Here is a 14,159-nt window from a genome sequence, read left to right on the forward strand (position 1 = left end):
GTGATGCAAGAAGAAGCCCCATTTTGGCGCTTCTTTTTAGCTGCGCCTGGAAGTCTTGCGGTTTGGCCGCTGGGGCTTCTTGGCGCAGCTAATGACGGCGCAGGCAGAGCACTGCTTTTCGGCGCTCTGTAACACACCCTTGTGTCTCATGTTTCTTCACAGGTTATTTCTCATGTTTTCTTCACAGAATTACAGAAATTCTTTCTTCTTCTCTTTTATTGCAGAAAATGCTTACTGTACAGAAATACAGATTTCTTTTTCTGAGAAGTAAACATGCTTTTGATGCAGAAGTACATTTTACATGTGGAAATAAACATTAAGAAATATATTTTAATGATTATTTTTTCTATGTATCAAACACTTCAGCCCATTACTAGATTCCAGTAATGGTATTAAGTACGGAATGCTAGTGTGCCAACATTGAATGCTTTAGGAATTTCCTATACAGTCAGCCCTCTGTGTCCACAGATTATTTATCTACAGATCCAAGCATCCACAGCTTGAAAATGCTGAAAAAATATATTAAGAAATCTTGATTTTTGCCATTTTATATAGGGGACCCAATTTTACTATCCATTGTATTTAATGGGACTTGAACATCCATGGATTTTAGTATCCATGATGAAGGGGGTCCTGGAACCAAACTCTAGGGGATACCAATGGCCAACTGTATTGAGTAGGTAGTTTTTTGAAGAAAAATATTTTGGTCTTGGTATATACTCTTTGCAGTGTACATATCTGGGCAATCATCTTTATTTTTTATTTTATTTTAGAAATGAAATGTGTCAAACTTGCACACTCATGACATGCTGTCCATATGCTGATAAGGGGGGCTGTCAGTGAAGAATTATTTTTGAAAGTATTCATTTCTAATTGTGTGAATAATCAGAATTCATGTGGTTTTTATTAAATTGCTGTGAAACCCTCCTGGATAGACCAAAATGTCCTCAGTCTGCTCTACTGAACTTGTCATTGATATGTTGAGCACAGTGTGAAAATAATTTAAGAGCAAAGTTCATTGAAATAGAAAATAACATCATTTGTATAAAGCCCTAATTGTGTGGTTCTGAAATCTGTCTTAAATTTCCAGCCCTTTCCTGGGATATACTATGCACAGAATTTATAACCAGTAAGAAGTGTTGAAGTCAGCACAGAATCTATGTCTGTCTGTCTGTCTGTCTATTTATATATGAGGACTGAACCAAAATTTTATAGTTTTCTTGATTTACAGCATTCAATAAATCCACTTTATTTAACAAATGTCAAGATCAAAACATTTGAGTGAACAAGGAGATAAAACACAACTCAGTATAACAATAACATAAATAACTTGGACTCAGAAGAAATCAGTATCCATGAATTATGACATGCTGTCAGGGGATTGTTCAAATAGTAGGGCTAGTTGTTGAATGGTGAGTCAGCATATAGGTAAATCCCATTTATTCAATGGGTCTGCTCTAGTCAGGACTAACAACAGGCTTTAGTGAGTAGACCTGGAAGATGTAGCTGCTATACTTTTTCTTTTGTAGTTTACAGACACACAAAGAAGAAGCGGCTCAATCTTGATTAGAATCCTAGCATAGGAATTGGGGTGGGCATTTTAACCCAAACTTTTAAGCATTTCTTAACCAAGCATTCCTTTTTTAAATCATAACTCTCAGAATATCTTCCATTCAGTGTGGCTGTTAAAGAGTCATCATGCTAACTGTGTGATGATGGGCATTGTTATCCCCAAAAGTAACTTAACTATTTTCTACTTAAGTTTAAGTTTAAACTTCAGTGTCAGATTAAATATACATTCACTTTTGGGGAAAAAAGTTCATATTAATACAGCAGCCTCTTAAAAGCTTCTTGTATGTAACTTTACCAGTCTCTGGTAAATTGTGTTACGTTATTCTCTCTATTTCACTGTATCACTCTTTCTTCCACAAAATAAATAAAATCATCAACTATCTATCACACTGGATAGGAGAAAATATATAAGATGAGATAAAATGACTGAGCTGAGTACTCAGTGAAGTTGAAATCACAACCATGGCCCCATATAGATAGGCCAAAATAAAGCTGCTTCGGGTCACTTTGGAGATATGCTATTTAAATGATGCATGTGCACTAAGAGTCTGGAAGCTGTGCCAAAGCCACGCTCCAGTCCTTATTTTGGCCTGTCTATATGGGGCCAATGAGTTACTGGGATCACTAGAGAGAGCAGATAGTGTGGTTTCTTGTGCACATGAGATGTAGATTTCATCAGCACTATCTCACACATATTTGTGTCTTTATGAGAAGATGCCTTCTGCTTGCTTGGTGTGCTGGCTATGTAATGGGGCCTCAAAGTTAGAACAGATGTCAGGTGGATCACTTTGTTGATTTCCCAAGAGAACAAATAAAAGGAGAAAGAAATTGACATGGGGGGGGGGGGTTTCCATAAACAAGTGCAGTCTGGATGTCAAAACTTTACAACATTCATATACAGTAGTACTTGATATCCAGTGTGGTTTGGCTCCAGAAGCCTCTGTGGATAATAAAAACCGTACATGCTCGAGTCTCATTATATACGATGGCATGGTAAAATAGTGTACCTTATATAAAATGGCACAATCAAGGTTTTCTGTATATATATGTGTGTGTGTGTGTGTGTGTGTGTGTGTGTGTGTGTGTGTCTTGGATGGTTGAATCTATGGGTGCAGAATTCATGGATACAAAGAGCTGAATATGTGTGAATACATTCATTGCTTATTGTTGTTCCTTGGCTAAGAAATGGATTGCTAGATTAATCCAGAAATCTGTCAGCATGATATTTCTACCATCTATTTTAATATCCGGGACAGAAATTTACAATCCTCCAAACATGGGAGGGAGGGGTTCAGTGTTATGGATTTTGTGGGGAAGGAAAACTAAATTCTTATAATTCAAATGCAGTATGTTACTTAAGATGTTCTAGGGATCACCTCTGATATTGAAATTACTCTGCTTGAATTAAACTGTGAATTCAGTGCACAAAATACAAAACATGGATATGTTGTTCTCTCATTATTAGTATAATGGAGATATTGATGCAGTCCCAAAGAATAAGTGAACTCCAGCAGATTATTATCAGTTTTATCTTGTTATATTTCTCCATTCATTCAGACTTCACTGGGATTTGTATAGATGCTTTTAATTTCTTTTCTTATTTCCAAGATAAAGAATAAGTGGTTAGGTATTTGAAAATCTAAAAAAGTTATCATCATTCAATTGCCATATAGTAGAAAATCTGTCACTGAAAACAGGTTTTCATTTACTCTTACAGGGACAGAATGAGAAATATTGGAGGGTTGTTAGTGTAGGATTTTACAGTGCCAAATGTCACAAATGAGCAATGTTCAGGTTGTTCAGATCCCCTATAATCTGCTGTTGAAAACTGATGAATATCTGAGGATGATATTCTAATTATATGGTGTTTCCCACAAAGCTATTCAAAGTAGTCAAAGTAACACAGAAGACCACTTTCTCATACCTTTGCAAACCATGGTGTAGCTTACAATTTGTTATGAAGCAAAAACTTAAATGTGGTGCCATACTTTGTTCTTGTTTTGTAAACTCATACTTGTTTAAGTAATGTCTGAACCCAAAAGCTTGTCTTATCCCAGACTTATTTTACCAACTGTTAACTCTGAAACAGGAGCTGACAAAATGACCAAGAGAGAAACAATCCCAAAATAGGTAAGACAAACCACCGTTTGCTAAGTTGTCTTCCATGCATTTTGTTGTTTATACATGAAACCACGTCTAATACAAACCATGGTTCATTGAGAACCATCCTAAGACTGAGGTTCATTAGCATGGATTTTGATCTGGATATTTTGAAAACTGTACATTTGAGGGCTGATTTTTATGGAGAGTCGTTTTCATGTTTGTTAGTTGTTAGGGGAAAATACAGATCTGTTATATCATCCATCACTTCACTACAAAGAATTTGCCCCCCTGCACAAGTACGGTTAGAATTTCTTCAACTAAAGTGGGAAAGAGAGCTGTAGGTTATTATTATGAGCCAAGAAACTGAATTATACCTTGAAGGCTACCAGCACAGAACAAGTTAATAGTCTTACAATCAGGTGGTTTCTAAAAGTCCTCCCCCTTCTTAATGTGCTTCCCCCCTGAATTTGTGACCATTTTAAGGTACACTAGCAAAACTGCCAGAAAACTTCAGGTTAATGCACTATATCCTCCACCCCTGCAAAGAAGAAACAAAACCCTGGGTAAACAACATCTAATACTCGCTTAAGGCCTTATACCCCAAGAGTCCATTTGCAGCAGGCACTGAACCTGTGATCTAAGACATGGCAAATGGGGAATCTATTTAATGTACACCACTGGCAAGCTGTGACTACAGGAGGAGGCTGCAGTCAAACTAGCTAGGAAATGAATTAAACAGCTATAGGTCAAGGAATGTAATTCTTATACAGTCTGAACCCTACAAACACATCTTGGCCAGGCTTGCCCTGAACAATAAGAAGAACTTGGTGGTGTGTTCCTTACATACATTGCATCTTCTTCCACATAGCTAGCTTTATTTTCCCTGGACATTATCATACAGTGCGCCTGGGTTATACGTGGTTTTGAGCTTATGTGCTCAAGCCACGTGGGAGCGCGTGGGGCGCAAGGGGCGGTGCATCCCATTCGGATGAATGGGGTGCATGCTCGTGGTGTGTGCATGCTGCTGCACCACCGCCGCGCACACGAGCCCCATTCACTTGAATGAGGCTCCAGCATAGGCAGAATTCACCTTACGCCGGGGGGGGGGGAGGGTCCAGAACGGATCCACCGTGTAAGGCAAGGTTCAACTGTACAAGCCACATTCTCACCACATTTGTGTTAGTTTTAAAAAAATGGAAACATACTAGTTAGGGAGTAGCCATAAACATATCTTCACAATACCACAACTGGGGCTGTTTCTGCTACTGATGGTCCCATGTGCTCTCTTCCACACTCCTCCATATCCCTGCCTTCCTGCCCTATGTCCTACCCAGTGTGCCTTTCAGTTTTATTTTATTTTTATTTTTAACACAGTTCTCGAGTTATTCTAATGTAATTTAAGAAAAAGAAAAGAATGAGAAACAATAAAGGAAATCAGCATGCTTGGGAATAGTGAGCAGAGGGGGGGGGGGATACTGCTATTACATAACTGCCAGTATCAGGACTGCTGTAGAAGTGATGGACTAATGGGACTACAACTTTATTGGGAGCTTATTGTTGGGTTTTCTCTGTCAATTAAAAGGGATGCTAACATTACCTGAGAGCAAAGCAGCAACAAGATGGAGACAACCTTGTGCGATATGTATTGCCAAAGGTGCTCTCTTGTAGCTTTAATAGCAGTTTTAAAGCTTCACACGATAATCTTCTCTCTCAAGTATCATGTGAAGTGGCTTCTTCATAAAGCATTCTGTGTTCATTACTCTCGTAGGATAGCAAAAATGTAACTGGAAGGGAGGAAGCTGAGCTTCAAATGCTTGCTTTTTGGACCTCAACTCCCACAATCTCATGCCAGCATAGCCTACTCACACTGAAGAGCAAACATCCCAGGACATTTCTATAAGAAAATTCTAGCAGGCTCTAGTTCAATCATCTTCAAAGGACAGTGGCAAATATTTCAATTAAGGATATATTGTAGAACTAGTGCCCTTAACTATGTTCAAGTCAGCTTTAAGGTATGGTAGCACTAGGAATGAGAGGCCTCCAGCAGTTCCAGTCAGCCACAGCCTTGTTCAGGTTTTGCAAATTTTGGATTATAGCTTGCTTGTTTGAGTTGGGATTACATTACATTAAGGAAAATGTGTGGATACATGTTCATACTGAGAAAAGTGCATTGGAAATGCACATAAATTTCAGTGCCAGAAGAAAAACCAAAGCGTCACAACCCACTAAGAAAGAAGGACATAAAGAAAATGCAAATGAGATTCATAAAAATGCAAGGAAATTGGGAGTGAAAACTTTCCCCATCTCTCTTTTGGCTGTGTCTCCTTCTCCTCCCCCCTCCATGTGACAGAAAGGATAAGAGTTCAGGTCCATCAAAGTTCTGCTTTATTTACTTTTACTTTCCTCTCAGTCATTGGGAATTCTTAAGGACAACTTCCCGAAGGGAAGCTTGGTTTTGCACATATTTATTCAACTCACTGAGCCATTGATCAACATTTGACAGCATCCTTTGTTTTTTCTCAAGAGTGCACCAGCTCTGATGATGCACATTTGGTCCCAATTCACTGAAGTACCACAAAGATGGGTTTCAGCAATATATCAGATTATAAAAAATGTCCACAAGTATTGTATTGATTTTAAAAAAACAACACAATAATTATTTCTTATGTTCTACACAGAACCTCTTCATTAATAATGGTTACAGTGTGAGTGTATAATATTGTAGGAAAGTATTATGGAACTGACATTATACTGAACATGGGAAGAAAGTGAATGTATTTAAACATCTGATATGTTTACAATGAGACTTCCCTGATTTATGTGCCATACGAAAACAAGCAGCTTAACTGGTAAAGGTAAGCGGTTATTAGGAGACAAAGGCCTCGAGCAAATGGGGCAAAAGAAATGACCAGAGGCCTCTCCTGCCCGGATTGCTTCAGGACCATGGCAACTGCATGCACCTGGCCCCAATCCAAGTTGCCACCATGTTCCTGAACCAGCTGCTGAAAAAAGAGTGTTTTTTTGGTTTGGTTTTTTTTTTTTTTTTTTTTTTTTTTTTTTTTGCTGCTCCTTTTGTGGCTAGGTTTGGGCCACCTTAGGTGAGTGTGATGTGGCTTCGACACAGTCTGGGGATGTGCATCATCTGAATGCCACACCCCCAGGTTGGGCCAAAGCTGGCACTTTTGGCATGTCTGTTTTGGGCCAATGTCTTCCCCAAGGATGTCTCTGACTATACTTTATTGCTAAATCTAGGTGCAAGGTCCAACTGAAGTTCAACTGAATTAATGGGTTTTACATATGGCATGGCGTACCATTCAACAATAGATTTAATGGTTTTCTCTAGTTGGCACTACCAGTAGGATTTAGGCCTCTAAATATTTCTCTCTCTTTTGAAAAATAACTAGGACATTATATAGTATTGTGCAATGTCTTTGGGTCTATAGGATCCCTGGACCAGAACCTATGAGGTCACTATACTAAAACTATTGTATACGTGGCTTCACTCCCTCTGTACTCTTTCAAGAAAGAAATTATAAACACAGTGTTCTCTTTCTTCTTTCCTCTAATCTTCCTTTATAAATATGTACATTCTCCCACTTAATGTAACTAAGTGAGAAGACAATTTTGTGAGTGATTACAGATTATAGTGCTCATTGCATGATCAATTATTAAGCAATCTATCCGAGATCAGTAGTTCTTTATGTGTGGTCTCTGGACCCCTTGGGGACTGTATACAATGTTTTTAGTATAGTGACCTCATAGGTTCTGGTCCAGGGATCCTATAGACCCAAAGACTTCATGTGGGTCTGTGAAGGCTTAAAGAAAGGTACCATGGCAGAGTTGGTGGTATTGCCATCTAAGGCAGAGGTAGGCTGCTACAGGTAGGTGGAGGGGTTAAAGGAGTCTTGCTACCAAAGACTGGAAAATGAGGTCATTGGGTAGGTATGAAGAGAACATCAGGCCCTGGTAGTATGGACACTGTGGAGAAACTACAAATTCCATCATGTAGTGTTGGTTCTGTCAGGACCATGTTGTAAACATGTCTGATAAAATGACATGGCTGTGGCCACTAGGTGGAGCTGTAAAGGAACTTATTATACTTCTAGTGGCAGGTACTGTATATGAGTCTGCATTTTCAAAGAGTGCATCATGGGAATGCTGATGCAACTGTCACGTTCTGAAAGAGAGTGTCTGTTATGACAGTTGGTTTTTGACTAACTGCCTCTGTGTTTGTTGTTATGGTCGGTTGTTGGCAAAGTAACTTATTTGTGAGTATTCAAGACGGCTGTCTGATACTCAGTGTAATCTTTGTATATAGTTTTGCAACAAAGATTAAAAAGCCCTCTTATTGAGAGAAACCTTGCTTATCCAGAGATTCATTCCTGTGTGGTAGGACTCACACATATGATGCATGTTATTTTATCACTCTGTCTTGTCATCTCTACTCATGCCATCCTATCCAATTTTCATCTGAAAGCTTTCTGAAAAGAGAAGGTATATTTTCCTTTTATAATCACCTATGGCAGCATCTATACCGAGAATATAGAACCATTTCAAATCTGAGGGCCCAAACCAGCTCCCCCATGCAATGGAGACTCGGTGATACCAATAACATTGGGGTAGTAAATCTATTCTAGATTTTAATCCAAACCCAAAAGAGCTATCCAAGGTGCTGAAAGAATGTGTGTGTGTTGGGGTTTCAGCACCCTGAACATTTCCCTTACAGTTTAGACTAAAATCTGAAATGGCTGTTAAAGAACTCCCTCCTTTTATTGAATACATTAGCAATTCCCCATTGCATAGACTAGTTGCAGAATCTTCAGATGTTGGAATAGACTTTAATTTTTTTTTAAAAAAATCTAAGGACATTTAATATTGATTTAAGACCTTTTAACATATGTTTCAATATATTAATATGTTGAGTTAAAACCTTCTCCAGGTGGTGATTTTTTAACTTGTAAACAAACATAATCAGGGGAGGACATTTAGTCCACATTTTCCCCATCTCTTTCATAGCAATGATATTGTGAAATTCACACATTTCTCGCCTTCTAAATGGTAACCAAGACACAATTATTTCTTCACAAACTCTAATTGTGGAATCATTTCTATTAACATGCCTCAAATCACTAACAAACATGAGCCAGCTGAGAAGGCATCCAATTATATCAGCTTGAATAGAATGTTTAAAAATCTGTATAGCATTGTTCAGTTCTTATTCCCCCATGCAATTCTGTTATCCCCAAGTACATGCAGTTGCATTTATTAAAAATAAAGCTCTAGGTAAAAAGTATTTGTAATTTCTTTTCATTATCTTGATCCGTGCCCTCCCCCTGCTTTTACAAAATAAGTTATTGGATGAGTTTTAGTTTTCATGTCTCTCCATTATTGGTATGTGATGTTACACTGGATTCAAACTTACTTCAATTTAACTCAGATTTCTTCTTTGATATCAGTCTAATCTGCAAAAAGCCAAATAGTTCTGGTCTGCTGTAACTTGAAATATTTAAAATAAGGGCAAAACCAGCTAGAATCAAAGCCCAGCCCAGAACAGCTTTGAAAGTGTTATGTCACAGACTACATACAAATACAAGAAAAGCTGGGACCTGACCTGCTCTCACCAACAATCTTTGATCAGTGTTCAGATCCCTTTAGATGTCCTGAGTTTTCTGACTTCCAGACCAGACAAATCTAAGGTATTTTTAGGCTGGCTATGACAGCAAATGTTAATGAAAATAGTGCCTTAGCCTGCTTACCTGTCTCCTCTAAACCAAAATATTCCACAAACCACTGGTTCTTAACCATTTCTTGACCACCAACCCCCTTTAAATTTATTTTGTTACTGCAGACCACCAAGACGTAACTCAGTATTTAAAACCCCAAAATTCATAAAACATTTATGCATCTTAGGAATGAATAAGTATCTAAATAGATGGTCATCTGGCCATCAGCTGGAAGCTGAGAAAATGTGTTCTACATTTCAATAGCTCCCAATGTGAATAAATTAACCTCCAAAACAATCTCTCGTCCATCTGTTTATGGTACATGGAATAAATACAAAAACAGAAATAAATGAGAAAATATGATTAAAGTGTCATTTGTTCTTTCTTTCTTTTTATTTAATTTGTATGCTGCCTTTCTCCCAGTGGGACACAAAGTGGCTCCCCCCCCCCCAAAAAAAAAATCAATTCAAAATCTCCAATAGTTAAAAAAAAAAATAGAATCCACATATTAATAATATAAAATAATTTTAAAGCATATAAAAGTTATAAATAAATAAATGCATTTCCCAGTCAGATGTTCCCCTATTCATTCATTAAAAGCCTGCTTAAACAAAAAGGCATTTGCTTCCAGACAAAAAAAAAAAACCAGAGAGGTAGAATTTGTAGCTGTTATTTTAATTTAATTCATAGCTGTCTTTGTTTCCTTTGTCTTCTTCACTTTAAAATTGTTTTAAGCAGTAGAAAACTTTACAATAATTATGAAATGCTCTGTATCTGCATTTCTTTTCCGTGCTACCTTCTACATTCCTGTTATGTAGGATTTTAGGGTTTCCCACACATTTCTCTCAACATCTACTGCAATTGGAAGAAAGTACAACAAAATACAAAATACACAAAACAGCAAGACTTTTATCAACCAACTGAAATGCACAAAATTTTAGATGTGTTTGAAACTCCCCTGCCATCTCATCAGGCAAAAAAATGTTTAAAAGGAGTGAAAGTTATAAAAATTGATTTGAAATTTACCCCAGAAGCTTTTTTGTTAAATATGTTGGAGGAAGCAATAGAAAGAAAGGCTGGTAAAATTTTATTTTATATGTTATCAGCAGCAGGGATAATTTATGTGAAGAAGTGGAAAATGAGTGAGATCCCAACGGTTGAAGAATGGACATTCAGACTCCTAGGTCTACTTGAGATGGATAAACTAACTAAAGGACTAAGAAATGAGAACTCCGATAAATATAAAGAAGAGTGGAAAGAAATTATAGATATCTCTGACTAAACTGGGGAAAAATAACAACCTTGGGAGCTGAGTTGGGCTAAAGTAGGAAAATTTTAAAATTCTGTTTATTTAAAGTGAATCCAGAGACAAGGGTTTTTTGGGGGGGATGGGGAAATTTGATGTATTTAAGTAAGGAAATAAGACTTACTTAGTTTAATTAAAGATAACCAATAAACTAGGCAAGAAAGAAAAGAAAGCATCTCCAATCCAGCAGTAGGAAGTAACGAGTGAATGTAAGATCAATATCTTTGTGCCGATGTAATGTATGTTTGTGTATGTATGGGAACAGAAGGTATGTCTTTATATTTGTTTTTTAAAATGAATAAAAATTAAATAACAAAAAAGGAGAAGAAAAGTGATGACAGTAGAAGTCACAGGTCTACATTTTTTTTTCTGAGATATTGTTTCTGTTGCAGTCTGTGTGGGTAGCCTCAAACAAGATAGAAACAACTTTGATCTCAACACAGCTTTTTTTGTTGTTGTTGTTGCTAATGAAATTTACATTTCATTTCCTGGACCTTATGACTCTTTGTCCCTCAGATACCACACTCTGATATATTGCTGAAACCCATCTAGGGGTATGCTGGGTTAAATTATTTGTTCACACATATAATTTAATAAATCTTCTCCCCAGTTTCAGACATCTTCAAAGAGGTGACACGTGGGAAGAAAGTATCCAGCAGCAGGGGGGCAGAAGGGGGATGATTCCCACCTGCCCTGCCCCAATTCAATGTCAAAATGGTGGAGGGAAGGGGGGGGGGGGTCCATGAAAGACTACAGCTCCCAGATCTTTGGGCCCAGACAGACAGGCCAAAATTGGAGGTATGCTATTTCAATGATACACACAATTATGCTGTTTCAATGATACACACATCTTAAGAGCCCAGGAGCTGCGCCAAAGCTATGCTCCAGTTCTTAGGAGTGGAGAATGGCTTTGGTGCATCTTCCAGCCTCTTAGGATGCATGCAGCATTTAAACTGCATACCTCCTAAGTGACCCGAAGCAGCTTTATTTTGGCTTGTCTGTTCAGGCCCTTTGGTTATCTTTCCCCACTCCTGATGTTGCACAGGGTGAGTAAAGTAAACTGAGGGTCCTGAATATTCTTTATGCCCCCCACATACATATACTCACTAGGTTCACAAAGTATGTGCAAACCTTATTTTGATGTAGCTTCATTTTGTCTTCTTATTGATAGGGATGTGATCTCCCAAGTTTGGATTATGACACCAATATGTTCAAACTACTTGGAAACAAGATGAAAAAGTTTGTGTTTTTTTAAAAAAATGTCTCAGATCATGACATTTTCAGAGAAAACAATGTATGTAACAATATTCAAAAATCAAAAAATATTAGGAGATCTTACCTTTGATTGATTTGTATTGTTTTGTACTTTGAATTTTAAAATGTTTGTTTGGTCATTTAAAAAAAATACAACAAATGAAAACTTCCCAAGTGTTGCACATATCTAGCCAAGCAGTCAATGTCCAAAATGCTAGCCTCAGTATAAGTTAAATGTTTCAAGGTGCTTTATTATTTCAGAAATCTGTCAAATAGCCCAATTTGCATTGGCTTCTTATGATCAGTAATTATTCTGCAGTGGTGACAGTGGCAATGCTATTTAGCTGACAGCAAGGATTTTATCCTAAATTTATGTTTCCATTTGAGAGTCACTGCTTCATTTTCGTATCCCACAGTGTTACCTTGGACAGAATTCAAGGGCTTAAGATACAGTGACAGTCTTATTTCACATTATGATCAATTCTGATAACTAGAGAAATTCAAACAAGGAATTCCAACATGAAGATGATTCATTTTCCTTAAGCTGACAACTCAAAACTAAGGTCAATGTGTAGCTTCATGTTTGAATATAATGAAATTTTGCCTATTACTTTCTTTAAGCTGAGAAATGATATGTGGTGCCTAAGGAGGTACAGCAGCACCAAATTTAACCTGGTTCATATCTAAAACAGAATAGAATATGTATTATAAAATGCTCATCACAATAGATATTGTGTATGTGGAAGGTATACATTCTAGACAATTGGGGGATGGGTTTAAAGAAGCATACTATGTTTCACAGGGATCTCTACCTGTGTTGGCTTCACCCTCCACTTTTGATGTTTGGTTGACATTTTTACCCACAATGTTCTATTCAAATGTAATATTTTATTCTTCTACATGGGAGTGAATTGTATGAGGAAAAACCCAAGGGAGGCTTACCACTGAGGTAAGACTAACCCAGACTCCTGGATAGTTTAGTATCTAGAACAGGGGATAGCCAAGTGTGGCCTTTCAGATGTTGTTGGATTGCAGCTCCAGGAATTTGTGTGATTAGACTCATGGAACTTGAACCACCAAAAAACGGAGATCAACACTTTGCCCATTGCCAAGTGGAAGTTTTTGTTTCTTCTCAACTACTGTGTGTCCAAGATTGTAGACTATTTAATCTGTCCCATACACTTCAGTGAGAGTTCTAAAGAACTGAGGAACTGTTCTCTTTTAGCTCCATGTTTTTATTTGCATATTACTGCCCTGGATTCTATTTCCCAATGTGAGGCTGGAATATAATTGAAACTTGGGCATATAGAACATATCTTAATTTTTTAAGAGCACAGCAAAGTAGTGATGACTCTAAAAATGTATTTAGCTAATTTTAAGTATAAATCTGTCCAGCTAATGCTTGGCTTTATAAAGATGTTGGCACAATTTCTCCCAGAATTTCTCCAGCTCAGAATATTAAGTGAAATAGTGAGCATAAATCATTCAGAAGTCCACTTATCCAGGCCAGTTGCTTTGTATGTGTTTGCACAGGAGTAGTTGAATGAAAACAACTTGTTCTTCATGGAACTCTCATTGCCTGCTGTGAAATATTTGACTAAATCTCCCAATCAAGTTGTCCTTATTATGGCAGACATTTTCTGGGTCAATTAGGGATATGACAGACTGCCCCAAAGGGGCAGCAGGATGCTGCACCTTTCCTAGATGGATTGGGGCCGTAGCAACCTTATGCTGTGGCCCAATCTGGCTTCTCAAGGGTGTAAAAAGGAGCTGCAAAAAGGAGCTCCTATTTGTGCCCTTGACAGGGCACCATAGTTGTAGCGGTGCGGTTATATGGTGCTCCTTCAGTGCTATGTCGTATGGACACAATGCTGGAGGAGTGCATTGTGTGTAGCAGCGCATGGCATCATGGCACCCGAGTCAGGGTGTGTGTCATCTGGACATGATGCCCTGACTCCACCCTTAGGCCAGCTTTTGAGGCCTCAGTCTTGTTACAGGTTGAGTCTCCCTTATTTGGAATTCCAAAATCTGAAATACTCCAAAATCCAGAATTATCCACATGGATGGCTGAGATAGTAGCAACTTTGGTTTCTGTTGGTTCAATATACAGAAACTATCTTTCATGCACAAAATTATTTAAAATTACTTTCAGGCTATGTGTATATGATATATATAAAACATTAATGAATTTCATGTTGAGA

The sequence above is a fragment of the Sceloporus occidentalis genome, unplaced genomic scaffold (assembly GCF_023333645.1).
Source record: "Sceloporus occidentalis isolate IW3139 unplaced genomic scaffold, rSceOcc1.0.p SCAF_3, whole genome shotgun sequence".
In the NCBI taxonomy this organism is placed as follows: Eukaryota; Metazoa; Chordata; class Lepidosauria; order Squamata; family Phrynosomatidae; genus Sceloporus; species Sceloporus occidentalis.